The sequence below is a fragment of the Pteropus vampyrus genome, unplaced genomic scaffold (assembly GCF_000151845.1).
Source record: "Pteropus vampyrus isolate Shadow unplaced genomic scaffold, Pvam_2.0 Scaffold33, whole genome shotgun sequence".
Taxonomy (NCBI): Eukaryota; Metazoa; Chordata; class Mammalia; order Chiroptera; family Pteropodidae; genus Pteropus; species Pteropus vampyrus.
Window position 1 is genome coordinate 10,574,674 of NW_011888814.1, and position 7,578 is coordinate 10,582,251.

The 7,578-nt window shown below is 51.7% G+C and overlaps 1 pseudogene; it reads right to left on the reverse strand.

Moving 5' to 3' along the window:
• Positions 1 to 2,333: 2,333 nt before the first annotated feature.
• On the reverse strand, positions 2,334 to 2,450 carry LOC111738029 (annotated as a pseudogene).
• Positions 2,451 to 7,578: the final 5,128 nt, after the last annotated feature.

Below are 7,578 nucleotides of genomic sequence, written 5' to 3' on the forward strand. Positions count from 1 at the left end.
ATGGAGGGAGGGGAGGGAGGCAAGAAGGAAAGGAGTAGAAATACTTTTGGAGAAGTTGCCAGAACCCAGATGAGTTCTAAGTGTCTGTTTAGTGTGTGACCCCATCACTCAAAAGGGACCCTCGTCAGGGAACAGTGCGACACCCCTCCGTGTCTGGAGCAATGACCAGTCTGGTTGAGGAGCCCACGCTGCACAGAAGGCCGGCTGTTGTCTGCCCGTGGTTCTCACCTCACAATCACCCACACGGGGATTGGGAACATGAAGGAACCGGAAACTGGATTCCAGACACGGCCAGTCCCGTGGGGCGGGGTCAGCACCTGAGCAGCTGAAGAGGGAGATGGATGACTTGCTCCTGTGGTAGGAGGTGGAGTCACACTTGAGCCTTAGCCTGTCATGTCTGGGAGAGACCTTAGATGTCTTCTAGTCCAACCCTTTCATTTTTCAAAGGAGGAAGCTGAGGCTCAGAGGTTCGGTGATTTGCCTGAGGTTATCCAGAGTTAATGGTTCACCGGGCATCATCGATGGCCGCTGTCCTTTACCTTAGGTCAGGTTTCTTTTTACTTCTTGGAAGGAGATCAGGTGCGTGGGGGAGGGCTGGCGGGGACGAAACCTGACAAGAGGTGCAAGGGTTTCTGAGAAGGGTTGGTTGAGAAAGAACTGTGGAACAGTCAAAGAAGTTTCTGCTTCCTTTTATCTGTAGGATTTCTCCTATTTTGGTCCAGCTGGCCCTTGATGAAGACTTCATTTTGGTCACAAAAGGGATGATCCAGGTCCTTCAGAGCATAGGTGATCTGGACAGCATCAGGGAGGGAGGGAGCCGAGAAGGTCAACTGGTGGTATTCAGGAGAGCAGGGTGACCTTAGAGCACAGAGGCTCCTCACGCCCTATTCTCCCCCAGCTGCTTGCGCATTGGTTGATTTGGATGCAAAGTGGCATCTGGTGAGAGAGGCATCCGTTCAGTGGGGGGCAGAGGACTAAAGGACATGGGTCTCCAACTGGTGACAAAGGGACCCTCGCTCACAACCGCGAAGCCTTGCTGGACAGAGAGGTGTGTGGAAGTCTGAAATCACCGGCCCTGGGGGCTTCTGGCTAATCTCTTGACAGCACCCAGCTGTGGTGTCCCCACATCCCTTACTAATGTCCTTACACTGAACATGCCCCGCCTCTCACTTTTGGTGCTCATAGGATGGGACGTGGGAGGACAAGGCCAAACTCTTCTCCAGGTTGGGAGGTGGTAAGGATGACGCATCCAAATCCACCGTGGTTTGCTTGAGGTCTAGCCGAGTCGCCAGGGCCCAGGTGTCCTGGCTCCCAGTCGTGTCCACCAGCTCCCTGGTGCCTTAGATGGCCCCCCAAGAATGCGGGGGCGGGGGACAGCTCTTCTCAGAGAGGGGCACCACATTCGCCTCACTGAAGACGTGGGCCTGGGGCTGGGGTGAGAGGAGAGAGAAGGAAATGCAGTGAAGAAGGAGCAAAAGAAAACTGAGCTGCCCCGCGGCATCCCCGCCCTCCCCTCCCAATGACTCAGGTGGTCCCTGAGATGAGAAAACTCCCTCCGAATTCTTTCCCCTCTCTGCTAGGCTCTTCCTCTGGAATGCAAAGGAGAGACCTCGCGCCGTCTGCAGAGTCAAACGTGGATCTCCATCTCAATGCCCAGAGACAAAGGCCAAAAAATGTGAGGAATTTCCAAAGCGCCTCCTTCAAACAGCGTCTCCCCCACTTTCTGGCTCGGCTCCGCGGGCGCTGCGGATGCGAATGGCCGCTTTCTTGTCCGGACCGGGCCTGGCCTGCTGCCCACTCGCTAAAAGCTTGTATCTGAGGAGAGATGAAATGAGGAGATCTCCGCGCTCAGCCTCCTGCTCTCGGCTCGCGACCCCCGGGTGGGCGGGGCGCGGGGCGCGGGGGCGCGGGGCGGGGCGTTAGTCGGGCAGTCCCCGCCCCCTGCGCACCCAACCTGCACAGCTTCTCTGATGGCAGGTGGAGAAACCAGGTGCACCTCGTCCTCTGCAGGGCAGGCCGGACGTCGGCCATCGTCACTTTCTGAAAAATGCCTGTAAGAGAAACCCTCAGAGTTCCTTAGTTCTCCTTCCCCTTTGGGGGCTGAACAGAAGGGAAGAAGGTTCCAAGACGTCACAGGAGTGAAGAAAGAGACTGGGAGAGAGCTCATGTGAAGATACCTCGAGGTACTCTATGTACCAGGAGCCTTTGGCAGTCCGGGCAAACGTCTGCCAGCCCTTCTTTTTTTTTTTTTTTTATGGTCAACCCTTGTTTGACCTCAAAGATTGCAAGGACCTTGTCAGCTTATAATCTCTTCTTCTTCTTCTTATTATTTACACCTGCAGTACCTGATCTTCCTAGGTGGTCTCCCATCCAAGTACTAACCAGGCCCAACCCTGCTTAGCTTTGGATCAGACGGGATCCGGCTTGTTCAGGGTGGCATGGCCATAGACAGCCAGCCCTCTTTTTAACACTAGCCCTCTCTTTCCTCTGAAAGATCTGGGTTTTGGGAGAAAGGGTCACTGTGACTCCTAAGAAGGTGAGGAAAAACAAAAGGTGACAACCCGTAGATAATCTTAGGTGGAGAGGTTGGTGACGAAAACAGTTGGGTCACACAAGCATAGGGGGCTGCCCTGGTTACAGGCCAGGGAAGTGCCTCCCTCACTGAGTGCCCAGACCTGCCTCAGGCTCTTGTAGGGACTAAAAAAAACCTTGAACTTTTCCTCCCACCTTCTAAGGTGTTCTAGCTGGGCTAATAATTCAAACCGACATACGGCAGATCAACAGGAGAAAAATTAAATTTTAATACGAGCGCACGAGGAATTCACATAAACATGAAAATTCCAAAGACAGTGAGGCAAAATGAGGTCTACGTGTCATTTTAGACACAGGAGAAAGGGGGAGGGGAACGAGATCTTAGATTTCAAAAGCCGAAAATGAGCGATTTACAGGCAATTGAAGAAGAGCCGCACACACACGGCAGGCAATTTTCTGCCAGGCAGCTCAGAAGCAGTGGCACTTAGTGGGTGATCCAGCCACCAGACCTCTGCCTGGAGCCCTCATCTACCACACTCAATTCTAATTAGGTTAGGGAGACTATCCTAAGATTTCCTTCCTGGAGCAGGCCTTTCCACCTGAATCTCTTAGGCCGGAAACGGGGAGGGTCAAAGGTTCTGAGTCTTTTGTTTCTTAATAACCAGCTTCAAATTAATATCTCAAAAGGCACAGTTTTTTTGGGTGATAATACTTTGATCCCCTACACTTTCCTTGTTCCTCTCTGGCTGCCAGAATAATTTTCCTCAGACACTGGCTTAGTCAAGCCATTGCCAACTTTAGAATCAGCAGTAGCACCCTCAGGCCACTTTATCTGGCCCAGGGGTCTTGACGTGACACTCAAGGCCCCACAGCAGCCCAGGGTCCTCTCTTCTTAGCTTCTACGATTCACTCCAATATGGCCGCTCTCGCTTGCCATACTTCTCATCGAACCCACCTTTCCCCCCAAACAGGCTGTTGTCATGTTCTTGACTCTTATCCCACCGAACATGAAGTTCATCTCATTTCTCATTACCTCCCCGCCGCCCCATTTCAATATGGCATTTCACAAACTCCCTACTCTTCTTCATGGCTCCTCACATTCGCCATCCAGCTTGAGTGACTTTTCCTCTGGGGATCTTCTCTGACAAACCCTACCTCTCCTCTTGATATCCATCATGCCTGGCCTCAGAGCCCTGTGTAGCCTGCCACCCTGTTACTTGCTTACCCTTGGGGAAGTGATGAACCTTTTTTCCTTATCTGTGAAATAGGAAAATGACTATCCACTTTATAGGCCTTCACGACAGTCATGTGAGACGATGAGAGCATGTAGTAAGCACTAAACGAATATCTCTCCTCTTTTCCCCCTGAATCCTCTCAATTCTGCATTGCATTTGTGGGTAGTTTTTGCTTTGGAACTCTCTTCAGGAACTAAAGTATACATTGGTGGTCTCAAATGACTTGTAATCTCCTTAGGGTCAGGGGAGACCTTATTCCAATAATTCTCAAAGCAAAGTCCTCTGACTACAGCACCTCATCACCTGGGAAATGAGTAGGAATTCAGATACCTGGGCCCCACTCCAATCTTGATGATCACTGACTGTGCTGTAACGGGTGATTCCAGTGCGTGCTCAAGTCTGAGACCTGCTGTCCTATTCTGTAGCTTGGAGCACTCGTGCTCTGCAGAATGGTACAGGACTCGCTAAGTGGCACGAGCTTCAGAAAGCCATTCCATCAACTGGCTCTCTAACTGGTAAGGTCCCTGCCAGCAGCCCCATTCCTCAGAACTGACTCTCTCCATTCAGCCCCTAGAGTCGGGCACCTTTCAGATGGCCTTTTTTCTTCCTCTCGGCTCGTTGGAAGAGGGTAAAAGAAAGTATCTCTTGTATACTTTGTTGTGTGTGTCCTCTCATTGACATTTCATGGCAGCCAGGAGCTTGGATGGCTGTTGACAGAGAGGTATAGGCTTCCCAAAGACCCACTGGCTAGTGTGGCCTTCTGTGTCCTGCTGCTCTGAGCCCTTGTCGGCATTTCCCAGGAGGTGGGCAGACGGCGGCGCTGGGAGGAGGGAGGGACTCAGGGTGTGGGTGCTTGGCCATCCCTGGCACCTCAGGAAGCTTTGCTCAGGGAGCAGGGGCTGCCTGTGTGGCCGAGGGGAGCCAGCCTGGCATGAATGGAGACCTTGTGTCTGAACCTCACTGGAGATGGGAGCCACAACACAGGGGCTTTTCACGAGCAACCTTGCCACAGAGGCAGCATTGAGCGTGACTGGTGGCTCGCAGGCAGACATGGGGTCTGGAGGATGCGTGGCATTGGTGGAACAACACAGCTGCCCCTCCTGACCCTGCCTCGGCCAGTGGGGATGGGGGTTTTAGCTGTCTCTTCTCAGAGGGCAAGATGCTAAGAGTCACATTGTCCTTAGCTTAATCCTCCCTGACTCCTTCATCAGTGTCTGAGGCCATAGCAGGGCGAGGGGTTGATGTGTGCAGGGAGTGAGCTGGTGAGCTGGGCGGGAACGGGTTAAAGACAGCTGCTGGCTACATTGCCAAAGCCCAACTCCATGGGGGCCTGTGGGGTAAGACAAGGGAGGATGCCAGATGCACTCCTATCCAGGAGAGGAGACAGAATCCCAGCACGGCCCCCGGGGGGGCACTGTGCGGTGAGGGAGAGCGGCGATTTTGCTGGGGACTGTGCAGAGGCTACAAGTCAGGGACTGATGACAACTGCCCAGGGGCAATCAGGTTGGGGGTGATGATGGAAGTGGGGGCATGCAGGTTTGACACTTCTAAGGGAAGATTCTCCGTCTCCCAAACATAGACATCCCCTCTCTGCCCATCTACAGCCAACCCTCCCCTCCCCACGGTGATTAATTGATCAAATAGCCAAAACCTTGGCTCCCTCTCCCTCCTCACACTGTCTTATTTTCTATGGTGACCAGCTGTCCTGGTTTTCTTGGGACCAAAGGATTTCCCAGGACATAGAACTTTCAGAGCTAAAACTGGGACAGTTGGTTGGTCACGCTACTTCTATCTTCGATACCTTTCACTACATTTGAAACTTCTTATACTTATGTCCTATGCCTCCCCCATCCAAAAATTGATGATCAGATGGGGAGTGAAAACTAAAGGAGATAGGCCTCTGTTTGCTCCTTGCAAGCATGTCCATGGCACATTGGATGTGAATAGAGTAGATACGTCGATGCACTTGGTTCAACTAAAATGAGGAAGCGAGTTATGGCTGATGGTTTATTTAATAAAAATAGATGGATGTGGTGGCCGTGCTTTCTTTATTTTCAGTCTTGTGGACATGCTGACCCACTGTTTTTGTTCCTTTGTGAGGGCTCTTACACTCTATTTGGCAGGTCCCACCCATCCCTCAAGACAGTCCAGGCTCGTGAGGTGACCTCCCATGTGCTTGCAACCTCATCTGTGAGATGTACATACACACACACAAACATACATACTTACCTGCATATGTGCGTATATGCACACACGCATTTACACCCAAGGTTCTTCATGCTCAGATTCTTATCTGCTCCAGTGGAATGCGATCCATCCCCTTAAAGGAAGAATTGTTTTCTTTTTCTGTTTCCGCTGTCACATGGAAGGTTCAAGAAATATCTGCCTATAAACGAACAAATGAGCGAATGATTCTCATCCAGGCAAGAGAATTAGGGAAGACATCATGGACAAGGGGACCGGAAAGGTTGACTTGGAGATGGCAGGGTAGAGACGGAATGGCAGCCTTCTGGAACGGAGCTATGGGACACCAGGTGGAGTCAAGGCCTGACTGTCTCCTGACCAGCCGTACCTGCCTCCCCTGCCTTTCCTGCCTGCAGAGCAGCCCTATGCCAGCCCTCCTTGATGTCTGCTCTCAGTCCCAGGCTAAGCAGCTCTCTGTCACTGTCGTGCAGTGGTGACTCACTAAGCCCTGGGGCTTGTTTTTCTTCCTGAGCTTATTGACAGACAGGCCCAGGAGAGCCCGGGAGCAGTCTTGGAGGCCTTGCATGCCCAGCCCTGTCAAAATGACAGCTGTCTCAGGGAGCCACTTGACTTTCAGGGAGAATGCTGTTCTGTTCTCACTCTTCTATCAGAAACAAACATATGATCCCAACCAGGTCATCTTGGGCCACTGGTGGGTTCATGTTCAGCCATCCTTCTCCTTCAGAGGCCTCCCCTGGGGCTCAGCCCAGGCCTCTGAGGCAGCTGGCAGACTCTCACAAGCTGATAAGCTTGGGGGAGGAGGCCCCCTGGAGAAAAACCTGGAGGCAGAGGGGGCAAACTCAATCAAGGTGAGCCCCAAGAAAGCCAGGGCCCTGGGCCACCGGCAACTTTTAACCCCTACCAGGGTTCAGCTGACTAGGGCAGGACTCCCATGGCCTTCCTCCACCATGCCCCACTCCTTGAACCGTTTTCTCTCTTCCTCTTTCTCTTTCCTCCTCTTTTCTCTCTACTCTCCCCTGTCTGTACCTCACCTCTCTCGTCCCCAGCTGACAATCTGCATCTTAGCTCAGGGGAGGATCAAGTGGGTGAATGAATCTTCCTTAACCACTCTAAAATTAATCACCTGTTTTTGTGTTTCTCCTCAGTTGAATAGAATGAAGGCAGAGACTAGTTTATTCGCCTAACTATGCCCCCAGTGCTTAGAGCATTGCTTGGTACCCCCAAACTAATGAGTGAATGAATGAGGCCAAATATTCGGTCCCATACTCTAGCTAACAGCGATTTAGTGCTTGGCAGCATCCAGGCTCTGTGGTTGGAAGTTTCCTGGGACAGAGAGCGGAGAACCTGGGGCTGAAAAAAGCCCCCTGCAGTTCTAAAATCACTTCTTTTAGTTCTCAAGGCTCCAGGGAAAAGTCAAACTCTAGTCACTGGGGACCATGAAGTAACAGAATTGTCTTTTCTTCTGTGGGTCCAGAATAGTCAATTAAAAATACATTTAGAGCTTTCTAGGAGAGGAATAGCGTTATACTAAACAGGACCTATACCTTTAAGAAGCAAATAGCCTAGTATCTCACAGTGACATTTATATATTGGAGAGGCAGAGTCA